The sequence below is a fragment of the Ovis canadensis genome, chromosome 8, assembly GCF_042477335.2.
Source record: "Ovis canadensis isolate MfBH-ARS-UI-01 breed Bighorn chromosome 8, ARS-UI_OviCan_v2, whole genome shotgun sequence".
Lineage (NCBI taxonomy): Eukaryota > Metazoa > Chordata > Mammalia > Artiodactyla > Bovidae > Ovis > Ovis canadensis.
In genome coordinates, this window is record NC_091252.1 from 99,043,380 (window position 1) to 99,062,612 (window position 19,233).

The following is a 19,233-nucleotide window of genomic DNA, read 5'->3' on the forward strand; positions in this document are numbered from 1 at the left end:
CTGATTTGAAGCAAGGATTTGAAGAATGTGATAAATTTAGATTTTTCAGTTGTCTTTTCTGTCATCCTTTTCCTATAATTTACCATCAATTAGGTGATTCACTTCCTTCTGTGTGGTTCCACATCCCCTAGGAGCTTTCTACAAAGAGTTCAATGCTTTTTAATTGTGTTATATCAACCACATTATATCAGTGAAGCCAGTTTGGGTGGGTATTTTAGCAGTCATTTGAATTCTACACTTGAAATACTTTATTTGCTGTTAACTGATTCTAACTAAATATTTCATAGCTCCTCTTTCTATCTAGCTATTTTAAATATTATACTCCAAAACTACATTTTGGATATCTCTTGTTTGCAGTTATTCAAGAAGTCTTATCTTAAATCTCCCTGCCATTTCTGTATGAAAAATGTTTGGCAACAGACATATATGCCATCATTCCACCAAACTGCATGGTCAAGAAACCCATTTGAGAGGCAGATTTAGAGAGAATTAACACATGCCAAGGAATGCCAGCTAACAGGGAAAGAATTATAAGAATGATATAATGTTTAAATTATAGTGTATACAAAGAATAAAAGGAAATAAAATTTTCAGCTATTTAGGGTTATAAATATTAATTACAGCAAACTCCATACTTAGCTGTGGGATGAATATTTCCAACTTTATTAATATACTGCCTAAGGTTTTTGTGTTTGTTTTATACCCTTATGCATAAGATTTAGTTCAGTAATATTTTAACATTCCATAAATTAAGCCCATGTGTATAACACTTCAAATATAAGATTATGCAGGGCATGTACTCAGTTCCAGCGCAGTACAATTAAAACTCATGGATACAGTAATTTTCATCACAATCACAGTGAGACATTCCATTAACTTAGGAAAACCAAGCGCTGCTGAACATTCTGATTGTTAGCATGCAACAGAAGGTCCAAGATGATGAGGTTCATCTTCTCAATTTTCTAACTCTTATTCTTTCCTACGCTCGTTGTGTGGCAGCTGTTGAACTTTTTGCAAAAATTTGCTAAGTTTTTCTTTAGAGCACCTGCTGTTTTTGGTTCATAGTGTTGGTTCGGGGAGCTCAGATGAACTTATCCTTAAACCTTTATGAGAATTCATAAAACCTCAGTCAGATTTTATGTTTTTGTTTTTTTTTTTTTAAGATATACCTGGTAAAAACAAAATGACCTTGCCCTCTAATATGATGCAATGAAAGGGTAAATCTGAAAAGCAAGAGCTTGTAGGAACATCGATACCAATAGATGACTTAAATGTCAGTATCTCACTCAAGATCTGAGATGGTTGCCCCTAAATTTTCTTGTTACAAGAAATAGCATTTTTCGTTTTTTGCTAATTATCTCTTTTTTTGTGGCGACTTAAACTTCAGTCTCAATTATATATTACAAGAGGAGAGTTCATTTGCTTATAAAAATATGATGACACAATATAAACTCTTACTGAGTACTAAATAACGTGGCACTCGAAAGATGCAGTCACTAATATGATGAAGTTTAAAACTGGGCTTTAAAAAAGATCTCCATACTGAATTTTTTTTTTAAATTTGATGGTTCAGTATTGTATAAAAGAAACATATGATATTTGAAAGAAATCAGAGGCAGAAGAGACCCTCTTGACTGGAGCGTTCAGGAAAGGTTTTGGGGAGCAGGTGGCATTGGAGCTCAGTCTTCAGTGTGGGGTTAAAATTTGGAGTCAATGGAGAAGACCAAGATGGTATTCTTGGTTGAAAGCATGCACTCAGAGGTGAGAAACCAAAGCAAAACATATAGCATGCTCTGTGGGAAGGAGAGCAGGCCTGAGCACATCTGAGGGCTCTTTCTGGAATTAATGGGACATCAGTGTGAAGATGGAAATAGGATACATCTGATATTCTGGTCTATGGAGATTTGACTCTACCCTGTGGACAGATATCCTGAAAGTTTCTGAGACACAGGAGTCATCTGATGGCATTCAAGTTTGAGAAATAAGGCTAGTATTGGTAGAGGCGACAACCTGGAAACAGCTGGATTATTAGAAGACATGAATTAAAACTCTTGCAAATGGGGTGAAAAGGAAACAGTGAATTTGAAAAGAAAAAGAAGACGTTATTGCAGAGTTCGATTAACCTTCTGGGAGAGTGGTGCTGGGTGTAATTTTAATATCTGAAGGCCGTGCATTTGGGAGGCTTTGGGACAGGTGATGCTGAGGACTTTAACTTTGAACTCAGGAAGGAGTGCTGGAAGAGGAGGTCTGGAGGGAGCATGTCGCTTGCTTTTAGATTCATTGTTGACGTGAGAGCAAGGCACACAAGTGGAAAGGGTCCTTGGATAAATGAAAGGTTTGAGTGGAGTGGGTCCAATGCTCAGGCGTTTGAAGACTTCCTTCTCAGTTCATAGGACAGAACACCTCCCTGGCCCCTGCTGATTACTCAGTAGATCAAATCAGCTATTGAAGTCATTCCTAATCAGTTATCTTTAGGTCTCATCTCTGAAAGCCACAGGCTCCCTGTCCTTGAGATAGAATTGAAAAGCATAAAAAGCAGAGTGGACTTCAGCTCCAGAGATCACTTAGGATAAACATGGTGCATAAAATGTCCCTGCATCTCTGCTGCTCATCCAGTGGAAAGAAACCATCAGATCCACACTCCACTGCTGTCCCAGCTATTACTATTTCAGCTCAATTTATGAGGAGAAAGATGAATTTACATGAGATCCGTCAGGAAAACCATTAAACCTTCAGCTAAGTGCTGATTCTGTCTATAAGGAGGGCCCTTTGCTTACCCTTACCCTTCTTTCATCACGTTAGAAATCAACTGCTTTTTTGGCCTGCTCACTGTTTGATGAGAAAACGCCTCACATTCTCTATGTATTTCCTTTTCTGTCCTCATGCAGTTTTGAATTTTTTTGTTTTCCATCAACAACCTAATGTGAAGCCTCTTCTTTCCCTGTCTCCGTGGCTCTTCGTTTACAGATAAGACCCTTCTCCACACACTCCCCTCTCCACCCCCATGGACACTGCCCCAGAGGCTGGATAACAAGCATGCCTCTAGCTTTGTGGTCTACTACTCATTAGATGTACAATCCTCAGCTGAAGACTTGGTGAAATCTCAATTGTATTCCTTTCTGGAAAATGTGGATTATAATTCTTTTATAAATCACAAGGTTTCTATAACCACTTTTTTTTTTTAAAAAAAGATTCTCTCTTGCTGGTAAGACCAAACTATTCACTTTCTTGGGATCTGCAGCATTACAGAGAAAACTACATATTTGTGCATATTAAAGGGGCTGTAATTTGTGATTTACAATCTGAAATGGGAACTCATCATCTAAAAAGCAAGAGAGTTCCAGAAAAACATCTGTTTCTACTTTATTGACTATGCCAAAGCCTTTGACTGTGTGGATAACAATAAACTGTGGAAAATTCTGAAAAAGATGGGAATACCAGACCACCTGACCTGCCTCTTGAGAAACCTATATGCAGGTCAGGAAGCAACAGTTAGAACTGGACATGGAACAACAGACTGGTTCCAAATAGGAAAAGGAGTACGTCAAGGCTGTATATTGTCACCCTGCTTATTTAACTTATATGCAGAGTATATCATGAGAAACACTGGGCTGGAAGAAGCACAAGCTGGAATCAAGATTGCTGGGAGAAATATCAATCACCTCAGATATGCAGAACCTCCCTTATAGTAGAAAGTGAAGAGGAACTAAAAAGCCTCTTGATGAAAGTGAAAGAGGAGAGTGAAAAAATTGGCTTAAAGCTCAACATTCAGAAAACGAAGATCATGGCATCTGGTCCCATCACTTCATGGGAAATAAATGGGGAAACAGTGGAAACAGTGTCAGACTTTATTTTTTGGGGCTCCAAAATCACTGCAGATGGTGATTGCAGCCATGAAATTAAAAGACGCTTACTCCTTGGAAGAAAAGTTTTGACCAACCTAGATAGCGTATTGAAAAGCAGAGACATTACTTTGCCAACCAAGGTCCATCTAGTCAAGGCTATGGTTTTTCCTGTGGTCATGTATGGATGTGAGAGCTGGACTGTGAAGAAAGCCAAAGAATTGATGCTTTTGAACTGTGGTGTTGGAGAAGACTCTTGAGGGTCCCTTGGACTGCAAGGAGATCCAACCAGCCCGTTCTGAAGGAGATCAACCCTGGGATTTCTTTGGAAGGAATGATGCTAAAGCTGAAGCTCCAGTACTTTGGCCACCTCATGAGAAGAGGTGACACATTGGAAAAGACTCTGATGCTGGGAGGGATTGGGGGCAGGAGGAGAAGGGGACGACCGAGGATGAGATGGCTGAATGGCATCACGGACTCGATGGACATGAGTCTGAGTGAACTCTGGGAGATGGTGATGGACAGGGAGGCCTGGCGTGCTGCGATTCATGGGGTTGCAAAGAGTCGGACACGACTGAGCGACTGAACTGGACTGAATTTGTGATTTACAATCTGAAATGAGAACTCTATTCTGCCTGGCAAAGCAAAGCAAAGTTTGCTTTCAGTATGTTTCAATCATTTTGTGCTCCCACATGCTGCCAGGACTCCTCAAGCTTCAAAGTTTACGTTCAACCCAACCTAATGTGCTCAGCAGAGAAATAGTAGTCAGCAGAGGATAACACCCTCATATTTCCACCCACAAATAGACACTCACCTGCAAATACACCGAGCTGTCCCTTTCTGCCTCTTGTTCAATGGAGCATCACTTCTGCTGTAAAGATTAAACACTTCACGAAAGCCCCATCCCATCCTCCTCAACCTCTGCCCACCTTCAAATAGCTCTCATATTTCTGACACCAGCAGTTTCTACATCTCTGTAGAATGTTATTGTCATTCTACAAAATGTTATGGCCATGCCCCCTCTTCAATATAATTATTCCTTCTGCCCAAATCCACATGGAGTCATCATCCATTTCTCTGCTTACTTTCACAGTCAAATATCCAGACACAGATACAGATACCACATCCATGCATACATGTATGAAAACACACACAAGCATGCTTCTGCTGAGATCACATCATCCATGGGACCATGAAACATCTTTTGAAATACCCAGCAGGGTTATCGATAGCCTCATGTAGTCCATAGGCCTTTATCACCATCTGTATGCTGCTGATTCCAGATTTGTATATTAAGATGTCTGTTTGACATTCCCCTTGACTGTGTTACAGACAACTCACAGTTCACAAGGTACTACCTCCCAGAGAAGCTGCCCAAATAACTAAACTGTGTGTATGCTTTCCTCCATCTCCAGGCCTCTTGTATTCCTTTATTATACTTAGTGGCAACTCACTTTAGTATTCTTGCCTGGAGAATTCCAGGGACAGAGGAGCCTGGGGGGCTGCCGTCTATGGGGTCGCACAGAGTCGGACACGACTGAAGTGACTTAGCAGCAGCAGCAGTTCTAATATATTCTGCGTGCTAATTTTAGGGGGTCGGATTGTTCTTTTTTTCCACACTGCAGAACAGAGGTGAGTTAAGTGAACAAAGACCATTTTTTTGAGCAAAAATGCTGTGTGTCTCATGTCTAAGAGATGACTGACATACACTAGACATTTGATGAATATTTGTGTGTCTTGTGGAATCAGCAATGAGAGACTCCCTACTCAGAGCCCTTGCTGTCCCCTGCATGCATACATGCGAAGTCACCCATTAGTGTCCAGCTCTTTGTGACCCTGTGGACCATAGTCCGCCAGGCTCCTCTGTCCATGGAACCCAGGCAAGAACACTGAAGCGGGTAGCCACTTCCTTCTCCAGGGGATCCTCCTGATGCAGGGATCGAACACGTGTCTCCTGCTTTGGCAGGCAGATTCTTTATCACTAGTGCCACCTGGGAAACCTAGACCAGTGCCGAACATGTGAAAACACGTGAGATGTTGAATACGAGATCTCCCTTGCAGAGAGCTTTCCCATGCTGCCACTATCGCTAAGTGCTGGGAAAATAATTTGAAAAGAATTGGTCTTCAGGTAAATCAATCCAGTGCTCTCACTCCTCCTAAGCTCCTCCTCTGAGGAAGTCTCCTGGTGCAGGTGACACTTCTCAGGGAAACTCCTGACCATCTTGGTGCTAACAGCACCCATTTCCTGCTATTGCAGGAAGCTTTTCAGGATGTGTATGAGGTCATTGAAGAGTGAATCTGCTCGGATGTGCAAGTGAGCACATCAGTCATCCCCAAACATCTACATCTGAGATGGCAAAGTACTGCGGTGTGCTTCACAGCGGATCTACATTCAGAGGCCAAAACATCTTCTGAAATACCCATCAGGGTGATCAATATCTTCACTTTGGAATAATAATATTTAAAAATATATAAAAATATAAATATATATGTATAGAAATTGCAGCTGTTCTTTGCCAGTCTGTTTTGATGCAACTCTTGAGCTGTCTTTGTCATAGTAATGGTTTAGGCAGAATGTGAAAGCTTCCCTGGTGGGTCAGATAGTAAAGAATCTACCTGCCATGCAGGAGACCCAGGTTCGATCCCTGGGTGGGGAAGATCCCCTGGGGAAGGAAATGGCAACCCAATCCAGTATTCTTGCCTGGAGAAGTTTATGGACAGAGGAGCCTGGTGGGGGACAGTCCATGGGATCGCAAACTACTGAGGCATAATAAACTTTCTTATTTATTCTTTTATTTTTAGTCTTTTTTCTCTCTCTGTGGGAGGCCGAATGTCATTGCAACAGCCCCTTTTTAATGTTAGAAGCTCTATTTTTAGGTAATCAAGTAATACATTTAATATTAGATTGAATTTTTTCAGAAATCTTTTCACTGACTTAACTGGCCTGTGAGTAATAAGAGCTGTCAGTGGCCTCTCTCTCTGATTATATTAATTAACTCCCTTACCTGGCACGTTGAATGTAGAACACGTATTTTATCTAAACGTGAAAAATTTACTAGAGGTTCAAAAGTTACACAATTTTAATAAAACAAGAGTAACCCAATTAGCCTTCCTTACGGCTTATCAAGAAGGTTAATTTTAGAACAATTTCCCAGATCTCATTTCTATCATCAGGCAAAGGGTTGCTTCCCCTCTGGCCTTTTCTTTTCCTATTACCTTCCAGGATGGACTAAAACAGAGGACGACAGGATGGGCACAGAAAGAAGCAGAAAGCATCCCTTTCCGCCTGACACTTCCACGCACTATGCAGCTTTTTAATGAAAAGAGACTTTCCTTTTGAAGTCAGTCTTATCCTCACGGTCAGTCCTCCTGCCTTTGAAACCTGCCACAGGCGTGGCAGCTGCCATCAGACAGGCTAAATGTTACTGCTAAGTGAGTGCTCAGAAGCTCCTTCTACACAGAGGGCCCAGGGTGTTGAGTTCTCTGCTGGGCGCCCAGAGGAGCCTCGGTGCCTTAGCTTCCAGCCAGCCCGCGCCTGCGCTGACATGGACTCAGCAGAACTTCGGTTCTGAAAACATCTTTTGCATGTGCAGCGTGTGAGGGTATGCCAAAGGGCCCCTGGGTTCTGCTTGTCCAGTAGAAAATTAATCTGACAGACGCCCATCTTTCTAGCAGCCACTTACATCTCCGATCTAATGTGATCCAATTACCAGGCAAGGCAAAAAGACACCTCACCTAGGGGAAGAGAGGGGCAGACGCAATAGGAGGCGGAAGCGCCAGGAGCTACACTGAAGACTTTCAGCGGATGGCGCATTTCAAAGTGAGCTCACAAAAGCAATATCCTGCTGGATTCATAACATTTTCTTTGTTATTTGAAGGTGGATCTTACAGGGACTGTGTCAAAGTAACTAAAAAGTTGTTTTTTTTGGCTTGTGGGTGCATATCACTTAAACATGTTCTAATTGCTTTATAATGTTAATATAATATAATGTATAATATTATATAATTAATATACTATATAATAATATAATATAATAATATAATGTTAATGTCTCTGCTCGCCTGTAAGCAACGTGTTCAGAGGAAATATGTCTGTCTTCCTTTTGTTATTGCAGTCCCTGGCACAGGCCCCAATTGACAGTGAAGCCCAGGTATGTTTCTACAAAAACATTTATCGTACATCAATTTCCAACAGTCTCCAGGTCCTCTGTTTGAAGTGTCAGCTTGCACAAGAGGCAGGCACCTCCCGAGCTGATTCTCACTGAGTTCCCAGGTAGGGTGAGGACAGTCTTCTTGACACTTGTCTGACCCCAGACTGGGGTTGAGGGTCAATGTGGGGGTGGGGAGCTTGTTTCTTTCCACCATCCATGTTTGTCATTACCTGCTTCTGCAGAATTTTCCCTTTTTGCCGTTCATCTCCTACAAGGACTGACTAATTCTCATGAGTCATCAAGCCCTGAACACCTGTGTGGTTGCTGAAGTGCCACCACTTTGATGTTGCGAGATGGCTGGGGTGGGGTCCCGGGCCCTGCAGGGCAGTAGAATCGTGCCCTGAGTCAGGGACACCGCATCCCAGTGGTCCTTCTTGCTTCCTGCTGCAGGGGATGTTTGCTGCTCTGCTTCCAGTTCTAGCCACCACCATGTTGCCAAGCCCACATTTCTCCGTCTTGCATCTCCCCCTTTCGTTTGCAAGACCCCTGAAGCCCCAGCCCCCACCGAGCTGACCATTTCTCACCTGGAGCAGCTTCACTGTCTCTTCCTCTCACTTGCAGCACATCGAACTCTTGGTCCCTCAGGGACTTTACTAAGGGAGACATTCCTCTCTCTTGGCATGTGCCCAGGAGCTCACTCTTCAGCATATCATTTTCTGCATCTTATTAATTCCAAGATCTGTTTTGCAATAATCAACTTGACCATGGCTCCAGTATTCCAAATGTGACTGTTCTCCTTTTATCTAGCGCTTGTTGTTCAAAGTTGTATCCAACTCTTTGTAATTACATGGACTGCAGTGTGCCAGGCTCCTCTGCAATACACCAGTGTCCTTCATTATGTTCTGGAGGTTGCTCAAATTCATGTCCATTGAGTCAGTAATGCTATCTGAACATTATTTAGCACTGGCTGGGGTCTACCCAAACAGATGGATCTCTAAAGATCCCAGTGCTGTTTTTCTACCACTTGGAGATGTATGTTCTATGAAAAAGATCAGACATCTTGAGGAGAAAACCTGTAACAAGTCAAGAAGAGTTGGTGCTTTCAGTTTGAAAGTGAGGTTGTGTTGCCAGATACCTGCCTTGGGACTTAATACTCCAGCTCATCCTGTAATTTGTTATCATCAGGGCTGCCTTTTTTCAGCTTCCTCTTCTTCATCACAGATCACCGTTTAGAGTACTTAAGTCTGCTTGTCTTCCCAAGAATCCTTTTAAGCAGGTAAGGTACATCAGGTATGGAAATAGAAGAACTGATTTCAAGTCAATATCTTTCACCTGAAAAAGTTCCTTAACTTGTCTGAGCCTCACTTTTGTCTAAGGAGTTAATATTATGTGCCTTCATTTCAGTTCAGTCACTCAGTCATGTCCAACTCTTTGAGACCCCATGGACTGCAGCACGCCAGGCTTCCCTGTCCATCACCAACTCCCAGAGCTTGCTCACACTCATGTCTATCGAGTTGGTGATGCCATCTAACCACGTCATCCTCTATCATCCCCTTCTCCTGACCTCAATCCTTCCCAGCTTCAGGGTCTTTTCCAATGAGTCGGTTCTTCACATAAAGTGGCCAAAGTATTGGAGCTTCAACTTCAGCATCAGTCCTTCCAATGAATATTCAGGACTGGTTTCCTTTAGGATTGACTGGTTGGATCTCCTTGTGGTCCAAGAGGTCTCAGGAGTCTTCTCCAAAACTGCAGTTCAAAAGCATCAGTTCTTCAGCACTCAGATTTCTTTATGGCCCAACTCTAATATCCATACATGACTATTGGGAAAATCACAAATTTGACTGTATGGACCTTTGTCTGCCATCTTGAAGACCCAGGCTATGTAGATGACAGGATTTACCTAAAGAAAACTCTATCCCCAATGGCAAGGATTCAGTTCTTTCTTTTTTTCTTTTTAGAATTAAAATAAATAAGAAGATGAGAATAGGATCTATTCATTTCTACATACCAAGATGCATTCTGGACCAGTGTTGTACAGTATAACTTTCCACGGCAATATAACTATTATTTTCAATAACGTAGCTGCTATTGACATATGGATACTGAGAAACTTCGTTTTAAAATTTACTTAATTCTAACACATTTAAATATTATAGGTACATACTGGTTACCATATTGGACAGCAGTTCCAGATTCTTAAGGTTAAGGAAATGAGACTGAGGAATAATTGGAATACCCAGGAATAATTGGAATAATTCAGTTGAAGCAAACGACCATGGATTATCACTTAAAATAAATTTAGGCCCAAAGAATAAAATTGTGTATATATAAAATTTTCTGGGAATACACATAGTCATTTACATGGTGGTAGAAACCAGTATTAATATGACATGATGTCAACCCTACAGGCTGGTAAGATCTATCATTTCTGGTTACTCTACTTGCAAAGTACCAGAGAATGATTAAATCTGACACATAAAATAACAAGAGAACAGAGTCAAATGCCAACTGAAAATATCACATTTTATTGCACTTTCTACTTTGTGGCAGATCTGGTTTTCAGCAATAGTTGAAAACAGGGCAACCGCCAATCATGCCACAGGTTCCCTGATGACACAGAGGAGAGTCCACGGGGTGAGGAAGACATGGTCTCCACAGGATTTGTCTCTGAATGGCTTCCATCCCCGGCCCATGGCCATCCACTTCTTCTCAACTCTTCTTGGCTTTAGTTTTGACTGAAAAATTGATTTTTACGGAAAACCAGTTGGCTGACACTTTCCAGTAAACCTTAAGAATGATGACTTGAGACCTAAGGTCTATGTGAAATAATAGAGCAAGAATTTGGAACAAGAAGCGAAGCAAGGATGAAATCAGTCAAAAGTTTGATCACATTGCAGTTAACATCTCCCAAGAAGTGTTAAAGGCAGCTATTTCCATTTCATAACAAAATTAAAATGGAAGGAAGACCATTCTGTATTTATCCAGCATGCATACAACTGAACACTGATGAATTTCAACTCATTCCAAGCTGTATAATTAGACAATATTAGTGTCTTTGGAACAGTCTGTAACAAGTAAGGGAAACTGCCCAAATTTTTTCAGAAGCCAGGCAAAGATAAATACTTTCATTGTTTGTAACATGAAATCCACTATGGAAATACCACAATAACTTTTAGGTGACATGCATTTTTGGAAAGCATTGTTTATTTGACTTATGCAGTTCCCTACTGTGGCCGATATGGTTTATCTTAGTTTTATTAAGCCATTTAGCATCATGCCTCATGATGTCTTTGTATTAGGATATATATATATAATTTGCTGAACAGCTATATTCAAAGAGTATAGACTGATGAATCATTTTAACTTAGAAAGACATTTCTTCCATTTTTATCAAACTTGGCATATAATAAAGACACAATATAACATTGGTAGGGATAGCTGTTACAGATGTTAGGCTATAATGCAAACTCCATTGTTCAAGTATAACAATAATCTCATATAGCAGGATAAAATTTAATAGGCTCTAAGTTTCCAAAGATCAAAGTCCAAAGTTCTTTTGATTGGTGGTGTCTTGGCTTCGAAATGAAGATCTAGAAGTTCTTTTAAAGCTAGTATTAAAAGATAAGAACAGAAGATGTGTTAAAACTGTGAGTGTATACTTGCCAGGGGCATTATTACAGCAAATGGATATTGCCCCTCTTTTATTTGTACTCTCCAGCCTGTACCAGAATTAGGGTGTCCAGCTAATGTCCAGGAGGAGTGGCCAACGTCATAGAGGCTCTGAAAAGAAAAGTTTTTGAGGAGGCATTTACCTTCCCTGGAATAAACTCCCAGTGGTTTAAGTATTCTTAAACCTGGTGATCCAGTGGTTGAGAACACTTGCTTTCACTGCAGGAGGCACAGATTCAGTCCCTGGTCAGGGAATTAAGATCCTGCATGCTGTGTATGCAATCAAAAGAAAAAAGAGAGAGAGAGAGAGACAGTTCTAGAGGAACCATATGAATAGCTAGGATAGTCACGGATGGGGGAATAAACAAAATTAAGGAAGTTCACCAAAACTCAATTTTCAAATCTACATTGTTTTGCTAAATAGCAATTAGGTTTAGCAGTATGAATTTGAAGGTGAATATTTAAGTTTCACTTGAGGTGAATTTTAGTTCCCTATTCAATTTCTTTTGATATATCTATGATAGAGTCTGGATTTTAAACTTAGGTGACCTTAAACTGAACTTGGTAATGGTGTAAGATTTTGTAATAAATAACAGGAATCAATTTTCTCATACCTTCTGAGGAGTTTTGTCCACAGTTATGAAAATTCAAATTTGTAGCCTCCCTGTATGTTTATATTCTTGAAGTAATACTGATATCAGAGCCTGGTGTATAAGTCTTATTTTCTCTTTAAACATTTAATAGGAAAAACAAACAAACAAACAGTGAAGCCATAGGACCCTGAAATTCTCTTTATCACAAGGCTTTAAATTGTTTTTTAATGTTTTAAATAGATGTAAGGATAAGGACTGATGCTGAAGCTGAAACTCCAATCCTTTGGCCACCTGATGTGAAGAGCTGACTCACTGGAAAAGACCCTGATACTGGGAGAGATTGAAGGCGGTAGAGGAAGGGGACGGCAGAGGATGAGATGGTTGGATGGCATCACCGACTTGATGGACATGAGTTTGAGTAGACTCCGGGAGATGGTGAAGGACAGGGAAGCCTGGTGTGCTGCAGTCCATGGGGTCAGAAAGAGTCGGACACGACTGAGCAACTAAACTGAACTAAACTTTTCTCTTTCTTCTTGGTTTGTTCTGGTAAATTATTGTTAAGGAATTTATCTACTTCATCTGAATCTCCAAATTTGTTGCATTAAGTTTTAAAATAATGTTGTTTTATTATTCTATTCATGACTACAATATTCTCTGATTATTCCATAAATTCTTATTACTATATTCGTATGTTCTTATTATTCTTCTATTGAATACACTACAACCTGTTCCATATTCTTGCTGGGAAAGTTCCATGGACAGAGGCTGGCAGGCTACAGTACGTGGGGTTGCAAAGAGTTGGATGTGACTGAGCGCAGGCATGCCATTCATCGTTTATTCCTAATACTGGTAATTTTGTATCATGTTTACTCTTTACGTTCCTGCTAAAGCTTTATTTCTATATTAGTCTTCTATAAGAACTCATCTTTCATGTCCTTGATTTACTCCGTTATTATCTACTTACTGTCTCAGTATTTTCAGCTATCATATTTAAACTTCTATTTGCTTTAGGTTCCATTTGCTGTTCTTTCTCAGCTTCTAACTGTGGATGATTGCATCACGTTTTAAAATATGTTTTCATTCTTAATAAAATCTTGTAGAGCAATAAATTAAAGCATATCTCAAGTTTTTGGTATGATAGTTTTTATTTTTATTCAATTTCAAAGTGTTGTTATTTTCCTTATTTCTTTTTAATTCATGGCTTATTCAGAATGGTTGCTATTTTTAATGTAATTTTCAGATATTTGATGACTCTTCAAATTAACTTATATTATTGATGACTAATTAAATTCTGTTGTGGTCAGATAATCTGCTTAGATAACATTAATACTTTGCATGTCTTAAATGTGTTTGATTGTACAGCATATAGTCTACTTTGATGCACGTTCCATATGACCTCGGGAAGAATGACTATGATGTTCTAGATTTCTTGGATGGTTCTACAAAGATATATTAAGTCAGATTTGTTGATAATTTTTTTCCAAACCTTATAGACATTTCTTGATTTTTTTTAAACCTGCTTGTTGTATCAGTTATGAGCAAATGCACAAAACCTCTAAATAAAATTGTGGTTTTGTTTTTTTTTTTAAGCCTATGACATTTTGCTTCATGTGTTTTAAAGATTTTTTATTTAGTTTCATTTATTTTTTAAGTTCACATTTTATTGTTTTCCTCTATTTTTTTGCATTGATCACTGAGAAAGTCTTTCTTATCTCTCCTTGCTAGTCTTTGGAACTCTGCATTCAACTAGGTAGAGGAAAACAATGGAATGGGAAAGACTGGAGATCTCGCATGATACTGGATGCTTGGGGCTGATGCACTGAGTTCACTGAGAGGGATGGTATGGGGAGGGAGGAGGGAGGGGTGTTCACAGTAGGGAACACGTGTATACTTGTGGCGGATTCATGTTGATGTATGGCAAAACCAATACAATATTGTAATTAATCTCTAATTAAAATAAATAAATTTATATTTAAAAACTAATAAATAAAGAAGAAACTGAGATACCAAGGGAACATTTCATGCAAAGATGGGCTCAATAAAGGACAGAAATGGTAGGGACATGACAGAAGCAGAAGATATTAAGAAGAGGTGGCAGGAATACACAGAAGAACTGTACAAAAAAGATCTTCACGACCCAGATAATCACGATGGTGTGATCACTCACCTAGAGCCAGACATCCTGGAATGTGAAGTCAAGTGGGCCTTAGGAAGCATCACTACGAACAAAGCTAGTGGAAGTGATGGAATTCCAGTTGAGCTATTTCAAATCCTGAAAGATGACGCTGTGAAAGTGCTGCACTCAATATGCCAGCAAATTTGGAAAACTCATCCATGGCCACAGGACTGGAAAAGGTCAGTTTTCACTCCAATCCCAAAGAAAGGCAATACCAAAGCATGCTCAAACTACTGCACAATTGCACTCATCTCATATGCTAGTAAAGTAATTCTCAAAATTCTCCAAGCCAGGCTTCAGCAATACATGAACCATGAACTTCCAGATGTTCAAGCTGATTTTAGAAAAGGCAGAGGAACCAGAGATCAAATCGCCAACATCCACTGGATCATCAAAAAAGCAAGAGAGTTCCAGAAAAACATCTATTTCTGCTTTATTGACTGTGCCAAAACCTTTGACTCTGTAGATCACAATAAACTGTGGAAAATTCTGAAAGTGATGGGAATACCAAACCACCCAACCTGCCTCTTGAGAAGTATGCAGGTCAGGAAGCAACAGCTAGAACTGGACATTTAACAACAGACTGGTTCCAAATAGGAAAAAGAGTATGTCAAAGCTGTATGTTGTCACCCTCCTTATTTAACTTATATGCAGAGTACATCATGAGAAATCCTGTGCTTGAGGAAGCACAAGCTGAAATCAAGATTGCTGGGACACATATCAATAAACTTAGATATGCAGAGGATACCACCTTTATGGCAGAAAGTGAAGAGGAACTAAAAAGCCTCTTAATGAAAGTGTTGGCTTAAAGCTTGACATTCAGAAAACTAAGATCATGGCACCCGGTCCTATTCATGGCAAATAGATGGGGAAACAGTGGAAACAGTGGCTGACTTCATTATCCTGGGCTCAAAAATCACTGCAGATGGTGATTGCAGCCATGAAACTAAAAGACGCTTACTCCTTAGAAAGTTATGACCTACCTAGACAGCATATTAAAAAGCAGAGATGTTACTTTGTCAACAAAGATCCATCTAGTCAAGGCTATGGTTTTTCCAGTAGTCAGGTATGTATGTGAGAGTTGGACTATAAAGAAAGCTGAGCACCGAAGAATTCATGCTTTAGAACTATGGTGTTGGAGAACACTCTTGAGAATTCCTTGGACTGCAAGGAGATCCAACCAGTCCATCCTAAAGGAGATCAGTCCTGGGTGTTCATTGGAAGAACTGCTGTTGAAGCTAAAACTCCAATAATTTGGCCACCTGATGTGAAGAGCTGACTCACTTGAAAAGACCCTGATGCTGGGAAAGACTGAGGGAAGGAGGAGGAGGGGACGACAGAGGATGAGATGGCTGGATGGCATCACCGACTCAATGGACATGGGTTTGGGGAAACTCCAGGTGTTGGTGATGGACAGGGAGGCTTGGCATGCTGTGGTTCATGGGGTCGCAAAGAGTTGGACACAACTGAGCACCTGAACTGAACGAATTTTTAAGTTATTTACTTCTTTTGAATAATACAGATCCAATTCTACACGCAGACGTGGAGATAGATCTAGTCCTAGATATGGATAGCTGTATTCTTTGCATCTTTGATTTGTTTTGTTTAGTCGCTAAGTCACGTCTGACTCTTTTGAGACCCCAAGGACTAGAACCAGACAGGCTCCCCCATCCATAAGACTTCCCAGGCAAGAATCCTGGAGTGGGTTGCTATTTCCTTCTCCAGGGGATCTTCTTGACCCAATAATCAAACCTGCATTGCCAGGTAGACTCTTTCCACTGAGCCACCTGGAAGGTCACATCTTTGATACAGTAAAGGTATTTCCTAAAATGATGACAGTGTAAATGTCAAAGGGTCAAGTCTGAAACATAAAAGAAACAATAATTCTGAATCTGGGTGATAAATACAATTAAATTTTTTTTTCATATCCTTACACTGTCCTTCACAGGGAATAAAGAAATAACTTCTTTTGAAAGAGAAAGATAATGGACATATAAAACACACTGCATTTCGTATTATGGTAAAACAACTAGATATAAATAACCATCACCAATTGTCATTTGGTTTCACAGTGTGAGGATGAGGTACAATTAGAATTAATGGTACTCAATCATAATTTTCTTGAAAAAGTCATTCTCCAATGCTATTATTTAGCTTACCAATATTCAAAGACAGTAAATATACTGATGAAAGTGAAAATATTATTCCTTCAGGTGTGTCCAACTCCTTGCTATCTCATGGACTACAGCCTGCCAGGCTCCTCTGCCCATGGAATTCTCCAGGCAAGAATACTGGAGTGGGTAGCCTTTCCTTTCCCCAAGGGATCTTCCCAACTCAGGGATCAACCCTGGGTCCTACAGGTAGAATCTTTACTGTCTGAGCCACCAGGGAAGCCCAAATATACTGATACTGTACTGCAAAGTAAATCAAACTGTTAATAAGTAAATATAACATAAATACAAAGGGTATATTAAATTCCTCCTCTACTAGGGATGATTTGAAAAACACAGAAGCATGTTCTTATATGTTAAATTACAGACATCTGCCACCATGTGACATTCAAAGGCTTTCCTCTCTCAGTTACCAAGTATTGCTCTAAGTGTCTTTTATGTAGGATTGCAAAATGCTGTCTCATATTTCTGTGTGTGCAAGCTTTATTGGAATTACTTGACTGTAATCTCTTTTGGGGCTGGATAATGCCCTAATCATTTTTTTTTTTCCTAACCACACTGCTTGCTCAAGGGCCTTGCACATAGGACAAGCTTGAGTTGGGTTCGCTAGATTTGATTAATTTTGAGTGAAAATTAGGACCATCATGATAAAATCAGACCCAACACTATTTTCTAAGCAGTTGTATTCATCATTCTTTTTCACACAACATTTCTTGGCTAATACATCATGCATTCTATCCTGTGAGCAGCTGGCTTGATATCCAGAATAGATGTGGTGCATTGATTCTTGACTTCTGGGAATTACCAGCTGGCATAGTAGATAAATGGGTACCTAATAAGTATAACAGATAAAGTGGTCTCTGCCTCAACCCAAAGGAGACCTTCAAATTCATAATTTAATTTTTAAAATTTATCCAGATTCTAACATATTTTTAAAGAACTCCTGGAAATAACTCTCTATAACTAATAAAACCATTGAAAATGTATCTTTTTGTATCCTACTGCTTAATCTGTTCAAAACATTTGTGATATATAGATGAATAATGAAAGATTAAGTAACACTTGCTGGTTTAAGATCAGCTTGTATAGCATGCCTTCTTTCCAAATTCAGTAAAGTGTTAGACCTTATGAGCAAGAACGATTCTTACACTGCAGGGAGCATCCTGAGAACAGATCATGATGAAGTCCTGGACATCACATAGAATGATCACAGATGGTAAAGACAGCAAGGAAAGCTTTTACTGTGGTGAGTTTAAATATAATTTTTGATAAGCGGTGCTAACCTTATTTTCAGAAAGAGTTAGGTATCTATGCTCTAGTAAACCTAGTGGCTTTTGACGCTTTAGAAATAGAAGAATATTTTGAATTGAAGATAATGAATCTAAATCTCTGCTACATGTGTAATCTTAAATATATTATCTATTTGAATACATAATATTATATTCTTGCTCAATAGCCAGAACGCCTTTAGTAAAGAAAATTATATGCAATCTGGCACTGCAGAAACCCATCTGCAAAAGAATTACTTTAAAAAAAAGAGAAAATTAATGATTAGCTGTGTGAAGCACAATCATAGAATAATATCATTTGAGGGATCATCTGGTTTAATACCATTAATTTACACACGAGGTAATCAAGGCCTCAGCATACAAAGATAATTTAATGACAGAGCTAAGAACATGAGTCCTCTAGATTTCAGATCATATGCCTTTTCTTTCAAGTCGTCTTGGAAAACCTCCCAAGGCTGATATTCATGTAAGGCCCCTGTGATGACTGCACGGAACACCAGGAGTAAGAATACATGTAACTCTGCAGTTTTATGTATTGACACTATTGTAAGCTTGAAGTTACTCAAGTTGAATATAAAGATTTTCTATCCTGATGATACATAGAGTACAAACAAAGAGAAGTAAACAAGAGCCACTTATCAATAGTAGAGGATACACAAACCTGAAGGAAATGCAAGTCACAATATGTTGCAATGATTTCTAAAGAAAATACAAATAGCTGTTTGTGAACAGACACTAATATATGTCCATACTGAGCTTTGAGGTGGAAGAAAAAAGCAAAAACAGCACACATACTAACACTTCTCCCGAACAATAAACCAAGATAGGTTGTGGTACAGTATCTATCTCATTAATGCAAAAATGCTGGATGGACGGAATGTCATGGAGTTGTATGTCAAATGTTTGCCTGTATTTACTACTGTGTAGTGGGATTAATGAGGTGGGATAGGCTCTTTGTAATTTTTTAAATTTCTCATTTCTGGTATTTTAATACTATTAATATCCACACATTACTTTTCTAATATCGTTTATTCCAATGTGGAACTGAAATTGAAATATTTAATGCAAGGAAGTCCATTTGATGAAGATATATTTTTGTGTACATCCGTTTTTAAGCATTACTTGAATGTCATAGAAAGTGTCAGAAATATGGAAAAGTGATAGGTTTCTAATAAGAAGCAATACATCAACAATTGTCCCCCAAAGGGCTTAGACGCCAAGCAATTAGTTTGAAATGAGAGAAAATTGTTATCCTCAGTTGTTGCAAATATTTTTAAAGTATTTAATATTAATGGTTATATGTTACCACTCATCTGTATAGACTACATTAAACAGTCTGTCG